This window comes from Lotus japonicus, chromosome 2, assembly GCF_012489685.1.
Source record: "Lotus japonicus ecotype B-129 chromosome 2, LjGifu_v1.2".
Lineage (NCBI taxonomy): Eukaryota > Viridiplantae > Streptophyta > Magnoliopsida > Fabales > Fabaceae > Lotus > Lotus japonicus.
Window position 1 is genome coordinate 25157214 of NC_080042.1, and position 23244 is coordinate 25180457.

The 23244-nt window shown below is 40.7% G+C and overlaps 1 long non-coding RNA gene across 1 annotated transcript; it reads right to left on the bottom strand.

The window, feature by feature from the left end:
* Positions 1-15913: 15913 nt before the first annotated feature.
* Positions 15914-17346, bottom strand: LOC130735317 (uncharacterized). Its single transcript, XR_009018385.1, has 3 exons — positions 17082-17346; positions 16843-16912; positions 15914-16218 (listed from the first exon to the last, which is right to left on the bottom strand). It is a non-coding gene; the product is annotated as an uncharacterized LOC130735317 (long non-coding RNA).
* Positions 17347-23244: the final 5898 nt, after the last annotated feature.

Genomic DNA, 23244 nt, shown 5'->3' on the forward strand with positions numbered 1-23244 from the left:
TTATAAGCTTGTAATGAGCTAAAGAAAAGGAGGGTAAAAAGGCTCAAAGGGCTATCAAAGGATAAATTCATTCAAGGTAGGCTTATTTGGCTAGTGACTTATTAATTAAAAGAAGAAAATGCCTAAAATCACTTCAATATGTGCATGTGAATATCAAGTAGAAACAAGCGTCAAGTCAAGTTCTAGAGTGCAAGTAATCGGGAGTACAATCACACAAGAAAAAGATTAGAGATGACATACAGTTGACCACCTACAGTTAAGGCTCAAAAACTCTCACAGAGGAATTAAGTCTATCATAATTGTTTCAACCCCTCAATTTTCAAAAGTAACATGACACACAAGAACGCATGAATTCACATCACAAGATATCATGACTCAATTCAAAGAAAGAAAATGCCCATAATCTAAACAAGACCTAAGAATTCAAAGAAAAACATGGGTCAACCTAATTTATTCAAGAAGCTAAATATTTTACCTACGGTAATCTCCCCCCACATTTAAACTACACATTGTCCCAATGAAGCATAACAAATATGGAATTAACCAAATGCAATAAAAATAAAGAAGGAGAAAGAAAACTGCCTGATTTATGGCTGGAGGAGGGCGGAAACAACCAAGGAAACATCTTCCATGGTAGTATCCACAAGAGAAGGATTAGTGAGGAAATGCTTGAGGCGATGACCATTAACTTTGAAGCTCTTATTTGTGGATTCACTTTTGATCTCTACAGTACCATAAGGAAACACATTAGTAACAACAAAAGGACCAATCCACTTAGAACGAAGCTTACCGCTCATTAGGCCAAGCCTAGAGTTATACAACAACACTTGTTGTCCAACCAAAAAGTCTTTTATGGAAATCAAGCTATCATGGAATATTTTGGTCTTCTCTTTGTAGAACTTAGAGTTCTCATAGGCTTCCAAGCGGATCTCATCTAACTCACTCAATTGAAGCTTCCTTTCGCCACCAGCTTGATCAAGAGCCAAGTTGCAAGTCTTCACAGCCCAATAAGCACGATGCTCTATCTCAACAGGAAGATGACATGCCTTATAAAAAACAACGCGATAAGGTGACATTCTGATGGGTGCTTTGTAAGCAGTACGGTGGGCCCAAAGAGCATCCTCAAGTCTATTGCTCCAATCCTTCCTGTTAGGCTGGACCGTCTTCTCCAAGATCCTCTTTATCTCTCTGTTGGAATTCTCAGCTTGCCCATTTGTTTGAGGATGGTATGGTGTGGAAATTCTATGAACAACCCCATATTTCTTGAGAAGAGCTTGCATGGACCTATTGCAGAAATGGGTGTCTTGGTCACTAATGATTGTTCTAGGAATGCCAAACCTGCAAAAGATGTGAGACCTAACAAAATCCACAACAAATCGAGAATCATTAGTCCGGGTGGCCTTAGCTTCCACCCATTTAGAAACATAATCAACAGCAAGCAGAATATAATAAAAACCAAAAGAAACAGGAAAAGGACCCATAAAATCGATACCCCAAACATCAAAGACCTCACAAAACAGCATGGACTGTTGAGGCATCTCTTTTCTCCAAGAAATGGTACCGCCTGCTCTCTGACACGGCTCACAGGTGCTGCAAATCCTTGACGCATCTTTGAAGAAGGTGGGCCAGTAAAATCCAGAGTCAAGCACCTTGCGTGCTGTCCTTTGGGGTCCAAAGTGTTCGCCCACTGCAGAAGCATGGCAAAACTGAAGGACTGACTCAATCTCATGATTTGGAATGCACCTTCTAATAACCTGGTCAGTACAAAACTTCCACAAATAGGGGTCATCCCAACAATAATATTTAGCATCACTCTTAAGCTTAGCAATCTGAGCTCGAGATGCAAATGGAGGGAAAACAGAAGCAACTAAATAATTAACAATATTAGCAAACCAGGGCGCTGGAAAAGAAACTGAAATATTAAAGAGCCGCTCATCCGGAAAGTCATCTCTAATGGGTAGAGTGCCAGCATCCCTCTCTATCCGACTCAAGTGACCGGCCACCAAATTATGTGCTCCACTCTTATCCCGAATCTCCAAGTCAAACTCTTGGAGCAAGAGCATCCATCAGATCAACCTTGGCTTGGATTCAGCCTTCTTCAACAGGAACTTTAGAGCTGCATGGTTAGTGTAAACAATAATTCGAGAGCCAAGAAAATAAGATCTAAATTTATCTAGAGCAAACACAATAGCAAGAACTCTTTTTCAGTGGTTGTGTAATTTGCTTGTGCAGAATCTAAAGTCCTAGAAGCATAATATATGACCCTAGGAAACTTATCTACTTTTTGAGCCAGGACAGCACCCAATGCTCAATTAGAGGCATCACACATAAGCTCAAAAGGGGCTGTCCAATCAGGTGCCTGAATGATAGGAGTGGTGGTCAAGGCTTTCTTGAGGCAATCGAACGCCTCTCTGCATTTCTCATCAAAATCAAACGCCACTTCCTGTTGCAGCAAGTTAGAGAGAGGAAGGGCTTTCTTGCTGAAATCCGGAATGAACCTGCGATAAAAACCTGCATGACCAAGAAAAGAACGCACCTCTCGCACGCAAGAGGGGTAAGGCAAATGTGAAATAACATCTATCTTGGCGGGATCCACCTCTATACCTTTGTTAGAAATCACATGACCTAGAACTATGCCTTGCTCTACCATAAAATGACACTTCTCATAATTCAAAACAAGGTTAGTTTCAATGCACCTATGCAAAACTTTATCCAGATTATCTAAACATGCATCAAATGAAGATCCATAAACAGTGAAATCATCCATAAATACCTCGATACAACTCTTTAAGAAATCACTGAAAATACTTACCATGCACTGCTGGAATGTACCAGGGGCATTGCATAGGCCAAAGGGCATCCTTCTATAGGCAAAAGTGCCGAAGGGGCAGGTGAATGTGGTCTTTTCTTGGTCCTCAGGAGCAATGTGAATTTGAAAGTACCGAGAAAAACCATCAAGAAAACAGTAGTGACTTTTACCTGCTAAGCGCTCAAGCATTTGATCAATGAAGGGTGTAACGCCCCGATTTCTCGAGTATCACACAGTAACCGATCACGCGTATTTTCTCAAAGAATTTTCGCCGATTAATTAATTAACCTTTAATTAATGATAAAAGATTCATTAATTGTGAAACTCTTGAAAGATTAACCTTTTCAAATCTCGCGGAAGTAAACATCATCTCAAAACTTTTGAATTAAATAAAATACGTATGAAACATACGTCTAAAACCAAGGTAAATTACATCAACTTTAATTATTGATGACCCGGGTTTATATGATGTTTTTAGGGTTTTTCCTGGTAGGTTTTGAGTCTTTTTCTTGTGTCTCATGTAGTGTTTCATGCATTCTCATGCACATTTATCTTTTCTTGAGTCTTTGTTTTGTTTTGGTAATTTTGTAGTTTTATAGGGAGTTTTCTTGCATTTTAAGTTAAGTTTAGGACTTGCATGATTTTCTTTTGTTTTATGAAGGACCTCTTGTGCTAATGAGCTCTTGGAGCTTCTAGAATCTTCCTTGACTTGTTGGTTAGGTTTGGAGAGCAGAAACTGAAGGAGAAAGAAGGCCAAGAAGCATGGAATTGATGGAGAACTTAAAGAGGATTGAAAAGAGGAGTTTCAGAAGCCAAAAAGTCCTTTTCATGCGAGCTTAAGCGCCTAGGCGCTGGGAATGGGCGCCTAGGCGCCAATTAGCTCCAGAGAGCATGTTTTGGGCATGCAATTGGCGCTCAGGCGCTCTGAATTGGCGCCTGAGCGCCCAGAACAGCCCAGCCTCATTTATTTTGCCTATAAATAGGATTTTAGTCATTTTCTTTTGAAATCTTTGGATACTTTGTAAAATTCAGAGGTAGAGGATCATCTAGGAGAGTGAGAGAGGGCTTCCAAGCTTGTAATTCAGGTTCAAGAGCCATGCTTGGCTAATCTCTCTTCTTATGCTTTGGTTTTCATGTAAGACTTTTCATCTTTAAGTTATAATCTTAAGTTCTTTCCCACATGTTCTTCTTCTTCCCTTGAATCCCATTTTCTGAATTTCAATCTAAGCTTGTATGCATGGTTGCTTTTTGCTTTTCTATAATCAGAACGGAAGTTTGTTATAGATTAGGGAACCGATTTGGGATTACCCCTTCTATGCTTGCTACTAGGAATAGAGGAAGGGTTGGGGTTTGATGGCCTGAAATTGCATGATCTAAAACCTCATATAAATGACTAAGTACACAAGGAATTGGGCTTAGCTTTTAGTATGAGAGAATTGCTTATGTGAGGAATCAATAAGTGAGTAACTAGGCTATATCATCAAGGAGAGATCCATGAGTTCATGTGCTTAGAATGATGTGCTTAAATTGACTAGTTGAACAAGAACCCAAAGCATGTTATTTTCTGCATTGTCTTTTTATTTTTTCCTTTTCCTTATTACTACTTCGACATATCTTTGTTTCAATAATACCAACCTTCAAACTCAAAGCTTAAACTGAATCTTTTCACTCACAATCCCTGTGGTTCGATATTTAAAACCGGGTGGATTCCGTACACTTGTGAATTGACCAACAATTATCCAAATGAAAACAAAATAATTGCTCAATGCTTCTCGAACTCGGTACTCTCAACCCAAAGAGAAAATGGATGTCTCTCAACCTAACCCAAATCCTTGGCCTCTTTCTCTTTATCTTCTTCCTCTTTATCTGAAGTGTAGTCGTCATCCGGTAGTGGCTCGTCACAGAGTATCAGCTTCCAAGAATGAGTGGTCGCCATTATCTTCATGACCATCTACCCCCCCTCCCCCCAAATAAACACATAAACAAGTAGCGCAAGGGTCAGGTCTCATATTCTCATAAAAACATTCACATATACATGTACAAGGTATAATAAGCATAATCTTTAAGTTATATCTCAGTCAGTCACCTAAGTTCAGTTAGGCTAGCGACCTCACCATTCACACAACCACCTCAACACCAATGGCCATATTCACGATCATCCGCAGATGAACAATTCTCGAGGGGACACACCGTACAACCCTCATTCTTGTGGGGGGACACACCGTCCACCGGACACACCGTCCGTCCACAGAATCACAAGGTGACCGCAGTCAACCGAATCACGTGGGGACACACCGTACAACCCACAAAACACCAACGGTACCATCGTTCTCATGGCCCACAGTCTTCACTAGACCTATGTCCAATTACATCACATTTTACTTGCAAGCGATAAAGTTCTCATTTCTCTTTGTTAAGGCTCTAATAGTCAACCTAGAGTCTTAACATTTTCAACAGCGGATAATGCAACTTAAATGACAATAATAATCACAGCACCAAAAGGAATTACAGCTGGATGAGCGACCTTTTTTACAGAATAATCCAGCCAGTAACAAAATTCATCAATACCATACAAGTAAATTAGATATTCCAAATTCAGAAAACATCCAACCCAAAAACTAGTAGATTCAAGTTTTATGAAACAACTGTCATATTCATTTTCTAAAAAAAAATAGCAGGAACAGCGATCACTAACGACGATCACCCGAACTCAATGAAGGTGTGAAAAACGACTAGAAGGGGGGGGTTGAATAGCGTTTTCAATATAAAAACTTTCCCCTTAAGATTTAAAGTAAATCTTTTCGGTTTCTCTACGATAGATGGTGCAGCGGATAAAGATAGAGAGAAGAGAGAAGCACACAAGTATTTTATCCTGGTTCACTTGATAAATCCCTCAAGCTAATCCAGTCCACCCGTTAAGGTGATTTCTACCTTCTTAGAATGAAGGCAATCCACTAATCAGATAATTGTTACAACTGCACTTGAAACCTACAAGTGACTAACAATACACTGACTTAGCTCACACTAAGATTCACTATCTTAGTCTTCTCTAGGATCCGATCAACCTTGATCTCCTAAAGGAATCACCACTAAGATTCACTCTCTTAGTCTTCTTAAGGATACTGACCTACCCGGTCCCTTAAGGAAAATCAAACAACTGTTTGAGGTTGGTGTTTACAAAGGTTTGCTTCTAAATAAGCTGAGTGTAAACTAAATAAGAACAGATGAAGAAAGTAGAAGCTTGAATCTTTTCTTGTATTGCAGCTCTTGATCTCTCTCTCTTAGCTTTCTTCTTTTTCTTCAGCCTTTTATAGTCCAAGGTGCAAAGGATATTTCTGTTGAGAGAATATGACCGTTGGAGGGCATTTCTGGAACTTCCAGAACCTGCTGTGGCTAAACCTTGGTAGGTAGGCTTTTCAGAATAGTACACTGCTCTTGTACTTCTTGATAGAGACATTTGCCTTTAACCAATGACTTCTGATCAGAGGAATACTTCGTGTTGGAACTTGTGAAGCTTGGTGATCAGAGTCAGAGGGATGCTTGGATCCTCTGACCTTCGTAACTTCTGCTTCTGGACCTTCAGAGCTTCTGGACCTTCAGAGCCTCTGGTCCCTCAGAGCTTCTGGTCTTCAGATCTTCTGATCCTCAGATCTTCTGATCCTCTGATCTTCTGATCCTCTGATCCTCAGATCCTCTGATCTTCAGATCTTCTGATCTTCAGATCCTCTGATCCTCAGATCCTCTGATCTTTAGATCTTCTGATCTTCAGAACTTCTGACGAATATATCTTCTGGTGTCAGAATCAGAACCTGTTTGTCAAAACACTCAAGACAAACATTAGAGTATCATAGTTGTTCATCCACAAATAAATACTTGTTATCATCAAAACATAGAGTTGTACCACATGACCAAATCTTGATCTTACAATCTCCCCCTTTTTGATGATGACAAAACCATGTATTTTGATGAACAACTCTAAACAAATAAACTGAATACACTCAGAGTATAAGGTATCAGAGTTAAAACTTATCCTGATGTGTATAGTTTTTCTTGCTCCTTCTGAATCCAAGACTCGTGCTTGATTCTGAGCTAAGCTCCCCTTGAATCTAATACTTAATATCAACGTTAGTAATATCTAGATTCTGAGCTAAATAATATAGGAGTTGTCAAGATACTATCAGTTCTCCCCCTTTTTGTCATAAGCAAAAAGAATGAAGGTGGGAAAAAAATAGTAAGAGCATAAGACGAAATACTCCCCCTCAGAAGGAATACCAAGGGATACTTGGCTTCTGATTAGCATATCTTCTGATGAGAGCAGAAGTGTGGTTCTGGTGACATCTCCGTTCTGGACAAAATTTCATCTTCAGATACTTCAGAATGAGAAGCTAGGAACCTACTCTTCTTCTGATGACGCAAGTCAGAAGTTGTAGTAGCATCTTCTGATGTTGTTGCTTCTGGTTCGACAAGTTCTGAGTCTTTGTTTCTTTCTGAAACGGTCATGCTCATCTCTGCAAGCTTTTTCAGCTAGCTTTGACTTGACCAAATCTTACTCTACTGATGCCTCCAAGATCAACTTCACCTTCAGGTTCAAGTTTTGGATCTTGGGACATATGCCTTTCTCCTGTCATGTGTTGCCTGCATCCACTGTCCAGGTTCCATGGTTGGAGTTTTGATGGACCTATTGAAGATATCTGCAACATATATAATCTTATCCCTAGGTACCCACTTTCTGGGTCCTTTCTTGTTAGTTAGCCCAGAAGTTCTGACAACTTTGGGTCATTCAACAGGATAATATAAAGGAATTTGAGCATGATATTTTGACATTGAGAAAGTTCCTTTCTTAAGAGATGATGGAGCAACTTTAGAAGGTTTAGAATGACCAATGTCATATATTCCATTTCTGCTTACGCCATAGATCATTGAAGCCATTAAGCTTCTGTCTACGCTTTTAGCCAGGAATCTTTGAAAAGATTTTTCATACTTAGATTCATTTCTACAATCAGAGGCATCACAGGCAACAATTTCTTCTAACTTAGCAATCTGGTTCTTAAGCACAGAGTTAGAATTGATCAAGGCATGATTATCATTTTTCAAATCAGAATTAATTTTCTCATGTTCGGAAGGAGTCTTGGAAACAGCAGATAAGTCCTTTTTCAGCTTCTTATGCTTAGACAATAAGGAGTTATACTTATCCATGATATCAGACAATGCATGTTTCAGTTCAGAGGTAGAGAAAGAAGCGAATACCTCATTTTCATCGTCTGAGGTAGGATCTCCTTCTGATGCTGAGTCAGAGTCAACAGCATCCTTTGACTCTGCTCCTTTGTCTTTGATAATAGCCATGAGTCCTTGAGCTTCACCATCAGTGTCAACATCCTCTGACTCTGATTCATCAAAAGTCACCATCAGACTCTTCTTGGTCTTGAAGTGCTTCTTTGGCCTTTTGTCATTTGATGAACCTTTGTATTTGCTCTGCCTGTGCTTCCAGATGCAGTTGAGCTTTCTGGATATCAGAGTCAGCTCATCTTCATCAGAATCTTCAGAGGCTTCTTCAGATTCTTCTCCTTCTGCTTGGAGAGCCTTAGCCTTTTCAGATTTGGATTTCATGGCTATAGACTTCTTCTTCTGATCCTGATGTTCAGCACGCTTTAGTTCATGACACTTCAGTATGCTTATGAGTTCTTCCAAACTCATCTGCTCAACATCTCTAGTTAGCTCCAAGGAAGTTATCAAAGGCATCCAGCTTTCAGGAAGACCTCTAAGGATCCTCATGACATGATCCACAGTGGTGTAGCTATTGCTGAGGGGTCTTATTCCAGCAATAATCAACTGGAATCTGGAAAACATATCCTCAATGGATTCGTCAGGTTCCATTTGGAAGGATTCATATTTCTGGATCAAAGATAGTGCCTTTGATTCTTTCACTTTCTTGTTTCCTTCATGAGACATCTTCAAGGATTCAAAGATGCCCTTGGCGGAATCACGATCAGTAATTTTCTCATATTCTTCATATGAAATGGCACTTTGCAGAATAGCTCTTGATCGGTGATGATCTCTGAATTCCTTCTTTTGATCTTCACTCATCTTCTTCCTTGGGATCTTTACACCATGTACATCAACAGGAGGGGTGTAGCCATCAACAACAAAATCCCAAAGATCAGGATCAAAGCCAAGAAAGAAGCTTTTGATTCTGTCTTTCCAGAAATCAAATCTCTGACCATCAAAGATAGGTGGTCTTGCACTGTATTGATATTTGCTTGTAGTAGTGGTGGAATCCATGAGTTTTTCACACTGGCCCGGATCTACTGAACACTGTTAAGTGTGGTAATCAGAACTTGCGCTCTGATACCAATTGAAGGTGTGAAAAACGACTAGAAGGGGGGGGTTGAATAGCGTTTTCAATATAAAAACTTTCCCCTTAAGATTTAAAGTAAATCTTTTCGGTTTCTCTACGATAGATGGTGCAGCGGATAAAGATAGAGAGAAGAGAGAAGCACACAAGTATTTTATCCTGGTTCACTTGATAAATCCCTCAAGCTAATCCAGTCCACCCGTTAAGGTGATTTCTACCTTCTTAGAATGAAGGCAATCCACTAATCAGATAATTGTTACAACTGCACTTGAAACCTACAAGTGACTAACAATACACTGACTTAGCTCACACTAAGATTCACTATCTTAGTCTTCTCTAGGATCCGATCAACCTTGATCTCCTAAAGGAATCACCACTAAGATTCACTCTCTTAGTCTTCTTAAGGATACTGACCTACCCGGTCCCTTAAGGAAAATCAAACAACTGTTTGAGGTTGGTGTTTACAAAGGTTTGCTTCTAAATAAGCTGAGTGTAAACTAAATAAGAACAGATGAAGAAAGTAGAAGCTTGAATCTTTTCTTGTATTGCAGCTCTTGATCTCTCTCTCTTAGCTTTCTTCTTTTTCTTCAGCCTTTTATAGTCCAAGGTGCAAAGGATATTTCTGTTGAGAGAATATGACCGTTGGAGGGCATTTCTGGAACTTCCAGAACCTGCTGTGGCTAAACCTTGGTAGGTAGGCTTTTCAGAATAGTACACTGCTCTTGTACTTCTTGATAGAGACATTTGCCTTTAACCAATGACTTCTGATCAGAGGAATACTTCGTGTTGGAACTTGTGAAGCTTGGTGATCAGAGTCAGAGGGATGCTTGGATCCTCTGACCTTCGTAACTTCTGCTTCTGGACCTTCAGAGCTTCTGGACCTTCAGAGCCTCTGGTCCCTCAGAGCTTCTGGTCTTCAGATCTTCTGATCCTCAGATCTTCTGATCCTCTGATCTTCTGATCCTCTGATCCTCAGATCCTCTGATCTTCAGATCTTCTGATCTTCAGATCCTCTGATCCTCAGATCCTCTGATCTTTAGATCTTCTGATCTTCAGAACTTCTGACGAATATATCTTCTGGTGTCAGAATCAGAACCTGTTTGTCAAAACACTCAAGACAAACATTAGAGTATCATAGTTGTTCATCCACAAATAAATACTTGTTATCATCAAAACATAGAGTTGTACCACATGACCAAATCTTGATCTTACACTCAATTCTCAACCGAATATGACATACTATACATGCCTGGAAAGCTATTTCGAAAATCTACCACTCTCTAGTTTAACACTTTTTCTTTTGAAACCCAGAACTTGGTGATATTAGGCTCTGAAGCTCGCTGTCCGATACAGGGAAAACAGCAGGCGTATCAGTCACTAAAACCGATCTCCAGGCCTCATTACTAAACCAAAAATTTTGTTCTTTAAACTCCTATAAAGCTAATTCGAAGATCTATAACTTCCTCGTTTACAACGTTTTCATCTGAAGACCAGAAACAGGTGATATCGGGCCATGAAGTCCGCTGTCCAGTACAGAAAACTGGAAGGGTCACTTCTGCCCTAAATTAAAATTTTGAAGATGCAAGTGCAAAGTTTCAAAGCCATTTTCCAGCAACAAAACGTCATATATTCATGTGGAATCACCCTATGAAAATATTTCAGAACCTAACACATCTCAATCATCACGTTGGACAAATAAATTTCATGTCAAACTTAGCAAGTATTGCATGGGATCTTCACAAAGCATCAAGGTCTAAGGCAAGAATAGCAAATAGTGAAACAATAACACATGGTATCTCATGGCAAAATCCAGCAAGCATCATGATCATAAAAGTCCAGCAAGCTATCCCATAACCAAACCCTCATGCAAAAACCCTCCAACAACAAAACTTTTCACAACAAATCATGGCAACAATTCCCTAACAACCTACCCAATCCTAGGACCAGCCCTTACCTTGCTAAAACCTTGATGAAAGAAGATAAGGATGAAGTTTTGAAGAGGTTTTTCCTTGCTGTCCAAGTTCCCTCCCTCTTTCTCCTTCTCGAATCCTCTCCCTCTCTCTCGTGATCTCACTCTCTCTTGCTCCCCTTCACGACGACGGCCAGCGGTAAGGGTGGAAGGTGGCGGCTCCTCTCTTCTCCTCTCCTTTCTCTCTTCTGTTTTTACGTGATCGAGGTGCTGCCCAAGGGTTTCTAATTCAGATTTTGTGTGAATGAGAAAAACTCCTCCCCCAAAACCCTATTGAACCCGCGGCTACACATGCATGGGCTAGGGTTTTGAAATTTTTTTCTTTCTAAGCCCAAACAAGTAAAAACCCTGAACCCAACTAATTACTCACTTAAACCGGTCTGACTTATGAGAAAACCAAACTACTTTTTAATAAAAACAAGATTAAAACAGGAATTAAAAGGAAAATTGTCCAATTAACCCGCTGGTACTGTACAGCCAAAACCATCGTCACTAAAACTACAGTATCTCGAGGTACCGATATCGGAATGACCTGATTCTACTTCGAGAATTTTCTACACTTAAAGGGCTACAACTCTCATGAAGGAAGTTTTCCCAAATGAGGTAGTTAAGACCCTCTAAAAATTCACACAAGTTGACAGTTGAAATCTGCCAATTTCCAAACTTGAACAAAACCCTCATTTTATTCAATCTTTCTCAAAAACAAAACAAACTAAAATAGGGCCTTACAAAGGGCAAAGGAAAGTGATCCTTTCTAGTTGCTTGATTAAGCCTCCTGTAATCAATGCAGACTCTCCAACTGTTTTGTACTCGAGTCAGGATAAGCTCGTTTCTTTCATTCTTCACTACAACAAGTCCTGTCTTTTTAGGGACCACTTGAACTAGGCTCACCCAAGGGCTGTCAGAGATCGGATATATAATTCCAGCTTGTAGCAGCTTGGTGATCTCCTTCTTCACAACATCAAGTATCACTGGGTTGAGTCTCCTTTGCGGTTGTCTTACTGGCTTCACTCCTTCTTCCAAGAGTATTCTATGCATGCACATGGATAGACTAATACCAGGAATGTCAGCTAAGGTCCAACCAATAGCTTTCTTGTGCTTCTTTAGTACTTGCAGCAACTTTTCCTCTTGATTATCATGAAGGAGAGAGGAAACAATGACAGGGAGCTTCTTATCATCCTCCAAGTAAGCGTACTTGAGGTTATCTGGTAAGGGCTTAAGCTCCAATACGGGTGCCTGCAAAACAGATGGAACTAATCTAGCAGATACAGTTTCTGCAGCCTGCACTTCAACAATTGGGTTAGTGCAGTCGGATTTCTTAACATCAGATTCAACAACAGTTTCCAAAACTTGATCAATGCAAGAATCACACATTTCAGAATCAGTGCATGCATGGCAAGTGTATGACTCAGTGAGAGAGGGATAATCAGAATCATGTAGAAAAGCAGACTCGTGTTCATTAAACATATCATCAAGAAGTTCATCCAGTAGTTCATCAATATGAAACACAGAATAATCCTCAGGTGGATGTTTCATAGCATCAAAAATATTTATCCTAACCACAATATCACCAAATTCCATAGTAAGTATTCCAGCATAAACATCTATCTTAGTTCGGGCTGTCTTTAAAAATGGTCTCCCCAAAATAATAGGACCTGTATTACGGGAAGATCCTTTTTGCATTTCAAGCACATAAAAATCAGCAGGGAAAACGAGTTCACCAACCCTAACCAAGACATCCTCTACCCAACTAGCAGGGTGTGCAGTGCTCCTATTTGCTAATTGGATGACAACACCCGTAGGTTTCAAAGGTCCAAGTGAAAGAGATTTAAAAATAGACATAGGCATTACGTTAATTGAAGCTCCTAGATCTAGCATGACACTCTCAAATTTAGTATCACCTATGACACAAGGAACAGAAAACGTACCTGGATCTTCACACTTTTCAGGAACATCAGAAACAGGAGCATGTTTACCAGCTTTACCTATGATTGCAGAAACATTTCTCTCCATGCGAACTCTTTCATTTCCTTTAAGCTTCCTTTTCTGAGTGCGTAATTCTTTCAGAAACTTCGCATATCTTGGAATTTGCTTGAGTGCATCAAGTAGAGGTATGTTCACCTCCACTTTCTTGAATATCTCCAAGATTCCCTTATCTACCTCTTCCTTCTCTTTGCTTGGCATAGCTTTCAGAGGGAATGGAAGAAGAATGGAAGGTGGTTGTACGCGGAAGACTTTTGTGGAAGTGGTCTCAGTATCCTTTTCTGGTTCAGGTTCAGGTTCATGGTCTGCATCAATCTGCTTCCCCGACTTTAAGGTGATGGCGCTCACATTTTTTGGATTGACAACCGTCTGAGAGGGCAGCTTATCAGAATTTTGGGACTGTAGCTGGTTTAATGAAGTAGCCATCTGTCCTATCTGGTTGGTCAGATTATGAATAGATGCTTCCTGCCTTTGAATGGAGGATCTGGTGTCTTGTATGGAAGCTCTGGTGTCTTATTGGAACTGCATGTTTTGGGCTGTCATCTGCTTCAACATATCCTCCAATGAAGATTCTTTAGATTGTGGTGCAGCAAGGTTGTTAGCCTGTTGTTGCATTGGAGGAGGGACATATGGTCTAGCATTATTCTGAAACTGTGCTTGGGCATGTTGTGACTGATCAGACCATCTAAGATTTGGATGATTTCTCCAGCCAGGGTTATATCTGTTAGATGACAGATCATAATTTTTCTGAGGTCGGTTGTTGAAAATGTTGGCAGCATAAGCTTCAGGGTTCTCAGCTGTAGGTTCCTGCAAGGTGGGACAAACATCAGTATTATGGTCTTTAGTGCAAATGTCACAAACTCTCGCATGTTGTGAAGGTTTATTCTGGTTCATGGCCAATTGAGTAACAAATGTGGCAATGGTTTCCATCCTCTTCTCAAGCTTGTCCACCCTTGGATCAGTCCCAATCTCACTAACACTTCTAACAACATCATTACTCCTTGTGTTAAACTATTGAGAATTAGCAGCCATCTTCTCAAACAAACGCCTGGCTTCAGTAGGAGTCATGTCATTCAATGCGCCTCCACAAGCAGCATCAATGATATTTCTGTCCATGTTGTGCAGACCCTCATAGAAATACTGAACTAGGAGCTGGTCGGAAATCTGGTGATGGGGGCAGCTCACACATAGGGTCTTGAATCTTTCCCAGTATTCATATAAAGTCTCTCCATGTAGCTTCCTGATTCCTGAGATGTCTTTTCTGATTGAAGTTGTCCTAGAGGCAGGGAAGAACTTCTCAAGAAACATTCTTTTCAGGTCATCCCAGCTTGCAATTGATGCAGGAGGTAGGTTATACAACCAGGTCTTTGCAGTTCCCTGAAGGGAATGAGGGAAAGCCTTCAAACAGATATGATCTTTGTCAACTTCAGGAGGCTTCATGGTGGATATGACAGTACGAAACTCCTTGATGTGCATATGAGGATCTTCACCTGCAAGACCACCAAACTTAGGCAATAAATGGATTAGTCCAATTTTGAGTACACATGGTACATCCTCAGGATACTGGATACACAAGCTTTCGTAGGTGAAATCAGGTGCAGCCAGCTCCCTTAGTGTTCTCTCTCGCGGTCCTTCTTCAGCCATGTCTTCAGAAACTGCAACAAAATCAGAATCAAAATCAAGGTCAGAATCAGAATCACTTGAATGAGGATCAGTAACAAAAGCTCTACGTGCCCTAATTAACCTATGAAATTCTCTATCTATTTCAGAAATTAATGGATGCACAAACCCAGGATTCGCCCTAGTCATGCAACACTAATTATCCCAAACAGAATCACTTGAAAGTAAATATTTTTTTTCTTTTTTTGAAATTTTTTGTTGGCGGAAGGCCTCTTTTTTCTTTTTTAAATCTCACGGTGTAGCTATGTCAGATCAATAGGAATTTTTTTCTAACCCAAAAGCATATAAATTATGTTGAATTCCGAGTTTTGGAGCAAAAGATACGGCCGTTTGAAGTTACAGCCTAATTATCCTTCAAAAATCACTATTCCTTACCTTCAGCAACAAATCTAGTACCTACGCCAGAGATTGAACTTGAACTACTAATACTACTAATACTATTACTAATACTATTACTAACTCTATTGAACCTTTGGCAAGGACGATAATCCCCGGCAACGGCGCCAAATTTGATCGAGGCCGTACCCGATACAAATAATTAATTAAGAAAATTGTAGTAACTAGGAAGTGACTCCTAGGTCGTTTCCCAAGGATTATCGTTTCGACACAGATTCAATATTAAAAACGCACAAACGCACACACACTCAAGAGGGGTTTTGTGATTCAGTTTCAAAAACTAGCAGAAAGTAAAAACAGATTAATATAATCAAGTAAAGACTGACGAATCCCTTTGTTCAGTATATCGTTGCTCAATCATGGGTATCTAAAGATCAATTCTTGTTATTAGTTTCCTAGTTCGTGAGAATTAATTAACTAAGCGATAACTAATTCACAGATTCCTAAACTAAGCGATTAAGAACCGGTTACGACCTAACATGACTAAGCGAACATGCATCATCTTCTATTTCTAATCATAAGGAATTAAGCAAACCTAAGTCAGAAGTAGAGATGAAGAAAACTAATTAGGTGAATTCTATTAAGCACTATACCTCAAGAGCGCGATATACTTTGCAAAGGAATTCGTTCGAAGGGAATTAGCCTTCCATGGATGGGGCGAATTCAGCAATTAAATTGGAGGAAGTAGGGAATAAAAGCATAAACCCTAGTAGAGCTCTAATAATTACTGAAAAACGAAATTATATTTAATAATAAGCAGAAGGTCTAAGGTCATTGTTTGTCTCAGCACAAACCCTTAAATAGGAGCTGAGATCACAAATCCTAATAAAAAACAAATCTTAGAAGATAACAATAAATCCTAAAGATAGAGTTTTAAAATAACAACCTAAATAAGTTTGAATCTTAAAGATAGCAAACTTAATTTATTCCGAAATTAAATCCTAATATTTCCTAAAATACAATCTTAACTCCAGCACAATTAAATCTTCATTCCGCAATTCTCCAAAATGCCCTTGATGTCAATAAGACCTGAAAATAATAATAAACGTAATTAGACAAAATAATAGAAATAACTGTCAAGCAAGGTCAATTAATTACGAATAATCATTAATAATGACAAATTAAGGCTATGTAAACTGGGTAAAATATTGCTCATCAGCGGCTCCATCTAACGGATAGTCCTTTCCTCTCTCGTATCACATGTCGAATCGTATCATCGGGGGAAGCTACATCTCGTTGATATCCCTCTCCGTGCACTGGCGGCTCCATCTAACGGATAGCTTTCTCCTCCCGGAATCAATCTAGCTAGGTGCACCTTGGCCGTTACCTCCGTTAACGGCAACGGGGTTCTATCAAGGATCCCCAAAACCGTTTTCTCAAACCAGTTCAAGTCTCGTCAAAAGTCTCATAATCAACTTTCCAAGTTCACAATCTCAGTTTCACATAATATCCAAAATCAAAGCAATATAAATTACTTTCACATGGCAGTTCATAAGCTGACTCAAATCAACTTCATAAAACCAGCTATTTGATAATTCTACAATCGTAAAGCATGTTTCCCCAATTTGAATAAATATGCAATATGATAAAGTAATCAAATCACCAGCTATATATTTATTAAAAATAAGCCACAGTGATTGGAAAATCACTCACAGCTATGGCGAATCAACTGAACCGCTCTCAACAGCTCCATGCCAACCGAACGAACCACTAGCCAACGAATCTGAACACCAAAATTTAACTTCAAACCTTCAGCCTTAATTACCTTATGTCCTACTACCCATGAGCAAGTACAAAATCCCTAATTATATACTCAAAAACCTAAAAATTATTCTACTTAATTATAACATATGCTATAATACTATTTATAAGCTGTGGGTAACGGGGTATACCTCAATGAAATAGAAAGAATAATTCTGTAGGAGTGGGTACTCTTCTCCTTCCTTAGAGCACAAACCCTAAGCCCCCAAAATTATCCCAAAAGCCTTTCCACTTGATTGCCATAATTTTCCTTCATATGAGTATGTTTTTTATGGTGAGATTTAGTGTGGCTTCAATGGAGAAAAAGAAGATGAAATGAATAGAAAAGAGAATAATAGCCACTGTTGTAGAGGAAAAGAAAAGAAGTTTCGAGAGGGAGGGTGAGAGATGTCTCGCATAGGGTTAGGGAAAGTAGGTTTTAGCATTTTAGAATTAGGAATATGTAATGGGTGTGGGTGGGTGCTGTCGTGAGTTTTACAATTAGCTTTATTTTTTTTTCCTTTGCTTTTTCTTTTAATAATAACACTAGTAATAGGAACTGATATATATTAAAACGGGTCGTTTCACAAGTTGACTATTTAACCCCTTTGTAGTTCAATTCAAGCTTGTCTAATGAAGACTCACCTAAAGGAAACAATGAATTTACTTGAACACAATTGGTTTATGCAAAGTAAATTTTGTTTTTGATACTTTAATTTACCTTACCTGCTAGACATTCGTTGCCTAGTCTTGAACAAATAGTTCCAATGGAATTATCTGTTCTAGCAGGTTGCATTGAGTTGTCCACGTCTGTCGTTTTGCACATTTTGTTGAGAGCATCTGCAATAAAGTCAATTGAACTTTTTGGTCCCTAGGTGTTCTTGGGTCCTAGCGGGTTAGTGTATAACATGGAAGATCTTGTAATAGAGGGAACCTTCTTAAACAACATAAGTAATAAAAACTATAAATATATGTTAGATGAAAGAGGAGCAAAGTCAAGGAAATAGGTTTGCATTGATCTGCACCCTTCATCTGAGTTCAATGCAACAATCATAATTATGTGAAGTGTGATGATTCCGTGCACGGTGTTCCTCTCCACGGCGCAACCTCCTTCTTACGCGGTGCGGTGGGGAGCCATGCCTCTGCTCCAGCTCTTCGCGGCGCCGACGGCACCGCGATTCCATCAAGTTCCGTCGGAAGACTAGAATTCCACCGAAAGTCCAGAATCAGAATAGAATTTGCACAGAAAATTAGATTTCTTTCGAACAAATCACAATCCACGTAGTCCGGGAATCGAAGTCTACCGATCCCCACAGGCGGCGCTAAATGTTCTATCCAAGAACATAGAGATGAGGTACAGTACCCATAGTGAGAGGATTGTGATGTGAGAATCTAGAGAGAGTAAGAGCGTAACCGCTTAAAGAGAGAAAGTAACTGAATTTCAAGTTGTTATTTCTCAAATGAGCCAACAGTCCCTTACAATTGGTAACCGCTCCCTATTTATAGATTCAAGGGTTGGGCTTGGCGCCTTTAACTTCTCCTAATGGGCCAGTTGGGCCTCCTGGGAGAAGGCCCAATTCCCTGGTTCACCTTTCGCCCCAAGCTGGCACGCCTGGGCGAGGGACCCAAGGGTCTCGCCCAGTCCAGCAGCGGTTCACGCCGGACTTTCCGGAGCGATCCCCAGACATCAAGGTCGTGTTGGGATCGCCACCTTCAGGGAATTTTTCCCACCGGGCGACCGTTTCAATTTAGTTGAAAGTTCGGAGTATTACTGAGAATATCCTTTTGTATTTGATTGTAAAAGAAATTTTACACTTGAGGGATGCCTCATTAAAAAACTCGTGGTGGAGAAAAAGTGTAACGCCCCGATTTCTCGAGGGTTACTTTAGTAACCTTTTTCCAAAAACGTGTGTAAATTTTAACTGAAATAAAAACCTTTTCGAAACATTGCTTACAAATAAAATGTAGTAAGTAGACTGAATAATTCATGTTATTAATAAAAGCTTTGGAAGCGTACAATGATTCTTTCAAATTACAACATAATGATTAAACTAGTGTCTGACCGCCCCCGAGCCAACACAACAAGAAGGTCTCTAGGTTAGGTTCGAACCCTATAAACAAACTCAGCTCACCCCCAAGTACAGACTCAATTATCACACTCAATACCCGACTCATAGGTCGCGTGCCCTCCAAGGCCTCCTCCAGCGCTCGAATCATATCGCCTTGCATCCTCTGCTCTCGCCAATCCCATAGCTGAACCATCAGTCGCGCAGTCGATGTCTCGAGCCTTGCCGTCGTCCACATTAAGCAGATATAAGGTCGCATCTCGACTGATCACACACATGCTTGTTGTCTAGGCGTTAAGCGCCCCAAACAACAAACAGCAAACAAGTAAACAAGCAAGGGTCAACTTCTAACACACACACATCATAAGTAAGGTATACTACCCTATCAATCACAAGTTCTTCACTAAGCTAACATTCACAAATATGGGAACTATATTAAGTTCTAAGGTTCACAAGTATAGGGAACTATCTCATAATTCTAAGTTTCACAAGTATAGGGAACTATCTCATAGTTTATTGTTAGTCAATGCTCGTGCACATGCATGGAGACGCTTTGGATATCCATAAGCCAATCCCTCATGGAAAGGCAGGACGACACGACTCCACGATCGGGGTTGGACACCTCCAACACAACGCTGCCCAACAGCTTGATGATCGGGGTTGGACCTCTCCAACGCACTGCCGTTTCACGTTCGTCCTTTGTTCAGGTCCATCCCCTGAACGTCACCACTGACTAGCCCAGTCCAGGTCACCAACCGTGGCCAATGTAACACCCCGATTTCGGTGGCGTCACTTTAGTAACCAAAAATAAAATAAAGCGGAAAAACAGGTATATTTTTTTTTGATTTGTTTAAATAAAAAGACTTGTCGAAATTAAAGACTCAACCCAATCGCGATTAACAGCGACTAACATACAATATAAGTACAACCCTCGCTGCAACTAAAAACATCGTCACGAGTGTCCTCAAGTGACGGAAAGCAAATGAAAGTGGTGCCCGCAGGAAAATATGTGCGACCCATAGACAGAGTCATAACCTTTATAAATACAGTTCTCCAAGAAAGTAAGTCAGCCCAAAACGGCCTCCAAAAGACTTCCTACGTCCGACAACTCCCTGTGATCCTCATGGAAGAGAACCACACAAAAAGCTAATAGTCGGGGACCTACCCTGCCCCAAAGTGAGAAATGACAATCAGAGCTATGACACTAACACCCAACCTTAGTAGGCTCTAAACACCCATACCCTATACTTCCATCATCGACCCTCATCTGGTCATGCATTCAGTCCGGGTCCTCGTCGAAAGCTTCAGTAATAGTCATTACGCTCCTGGTCCTCCTCGAGTGACGAATCATCACGAATCGACTGACGGACGCCTGGCAGCAGGCCGACCACCCAAACACAAACATGCAACCAAAGCCAAGGCGCTAGGGTCAACTCACAGAATATAATAGATAATACAAACAACATGTGATAAAGGGGGATATATACTTACATAGGTTCTCAGTTGCCTATCTTAAGGTATATACTTAGCATGTTATCAAGGCTCTAATAAACAATTCGATATCTGCTATCTCAACAGTTCAATAAACAATGGCTCAACAATTCAATAAGGGTGCATGTATGCCAATTCAAAAGATGATCCCAACAAATAGGCATGTCAAGTCGATCCAACCCATCGGGTTGAACATACAGACTCGCACACGCAACAAATGACAACGCCAAGTCGGTTCACTCAAAAGAGTCGAACATACGGATGTTGCCCGCGTCCAATGATTGTCGCCGAATCGATCCAATCCATTCGATTGAACATACGGATCCGCGCGTGTCGAAAGGTTGTCGCTGAATCGATCCAATCCATCGGATTGAATATACGGACTCACGCGAGTTTAAATGGCAATCGCTGAATCGATCCAATCCATCGGATTGAATGTACGGACTCACGCATGCCTGAATGACTACCGCCGAATCGATCCAATCCATCGGATTGAATATACGGACTCGCGCGTGTCAAACAATTATTGCCGAATCGGTCCAACCCGTCGGGTTTGAACATACGGATTCGCGCGTACGTGTTTAACTACAAATCTCAATTAAAAAGTACCTGAAGGTCAAAGTCGTCTTTGCGACTAGGCTGTGAAAAGCTGGAGTACGTATTGCACTCAGTGACATTTCCCTGGTCACTATGGTTCATCCCCGTGGTGACCATCAAATCATCTCAAGTTCAAGGCTTTTCGACTATTTCCCGTTTTTCACAATCATTTCCAACTCTTAAGTTTCCCTAAAGGTCTTGTTAGTTAATCAAAGCATTTCAAGTTGAGTTAATCAAGTTATGAGGTTTATTATCGAAATCCGATCTCCATAAGTTCTCAAGTTCCAAATTCTATCTATTCAAAGTTTCCCAAATCTCCCAAATAAAATCCCCGGGAAAAGTCTAAGTATTTCAAAGAGGGCTAGATCTCAGACCTCAGGTCAGGACCTGCCTAGGGTTATTCTTTCAACCCGAATGATAAAAAAGAATCAATTTAAATGTCCTACACTTCGCAATCGTGTCAAAGCGCAAGATTCGACAACAATATCAATATCTCAAGCTATAAGAAGCAATACGACAATAATTATGTGCCGAAATCATAAGACAGAAACCAGTAAACGGCCGAAGCCTCTCAGAAAAACGGAGACACACGTCTCATATAAGTTCACTCGGCCGAAGCCTCTAGAAAACATTTTCCAGTTCAAAGCGATATACAACATTCAATGCACTCCTCAACATCAAGCAATATTCAAGGCGAAGTTATCGACGCCTACAATACAAATAGCTAGTAAGTAAGTTGCCCTAACCTTAGCCAATTTCCATACTAAGGTGCAACTCCGATCCGATTACATCTTTGGTTGCCTGCGTCGGCTCGATTCCTTCCATTGTGTAGCTTCGATGCAAGGTGCTTCCGTTCGTCGTACCTTTCACAAGCATACTTAACGAAATCACTAATCGAGCTACTTACTACTCAAGTCTAGAGCTATGACTTCAGGCAATTGACTCAAAGCGAACACATGTTAAACGACTCTTTCTCAGTGAACAACTATAGTAATTAGTAGAGTACTTATCTCTTTTTGAAATGAAAACCATTTTGTAAAATAAATCGCAACTCTTCACTAATCAACTGTTAAACTTCGATTTTCACAATAACAATGAAAATGTTTATTTTTCTTTAAAACTTGCTTACTCGAGGCTAAAACATATACAAGAGTTGAAGGCTTACGAAAATCAAGTTTCTGAAACTTGTCGGCGAAGAGTCGCTAGAGAAAGTTGCGGCTCACGGGGCTGACGGAGGAACTGTCGCCGGAGACACAAAGAAAGGTTGTTCCTTCATCCTTTCGCGGCAAGGAATTCAACGGCGCTGTCCGTTTCCCCAAAGAGTCGACGGTTTGCCCAGAAAGTTCAGCCGATGGTCGACGGTGGTCGTCGGGGTCGTCGAATAAAATGACCCAAATATGAAATTGAAAATAGGGGTTTGCTCTCCTCACGGCAAGGATCGTAGCAGTATCCTCCGTTTTTCCATTCGTCGGCGGAGTTGACCGGAAAAAGCTCCCGAAGGCGGCAGCGGCGGCGGTCGACGGCGATGGAACGACGATTCGGAACATGGGTTCTGTTGTGCACGTCGCAAGGATCTCAACAGTATTAACCTTGCTATGAACGGAGGTCCGATGACACCGGAATCAAAGGTCGAAGATTGCGGCGTCGGCGGCGTTGTTTTCTCTGTTTTCAGGTTGATTTCACCTCTGTTTCTCTTCGTCCTTTTCTATGCTTCTTCGCCCATGGTTGCTGGTCTCGTATGGTGGTGGTTGCTCGTTGTCCATGGAGAAGAGAAGTTATGGTGGCTGGCCCTTGGTGGCTTTCACGTGAGAAGAAGGATGGAGTGGTGGTCGTTGCTGCCGTGTTCATTGTGGTGGTTTGCTGAAGCTCGCTGTGGTTGTTGTTGGTGGCTGTCCGGAGCGGCGGTGATTGCTCAAACAGAGGGGCTCTTTGTGGCCATGGGTGTGGTTGCTTGCGGTGCTGAAGAGCTTGTGGCCGTCCATGGTGATTGTCGTGGTTCCTCTGTTTTGGCTGAAAAGGGTTCATGGAGTGGTTCATGTGGTGCGTCCATGATGGGGTTGTGGGTGGCCTCGGTGGCGTTGTTGTCACGCGTGGGAGGAGACATGAAGAGCCAAGATGGTGGTGTTTTGTTGCAGAGAAGGAAAAGGGACGTGAAGAAGAA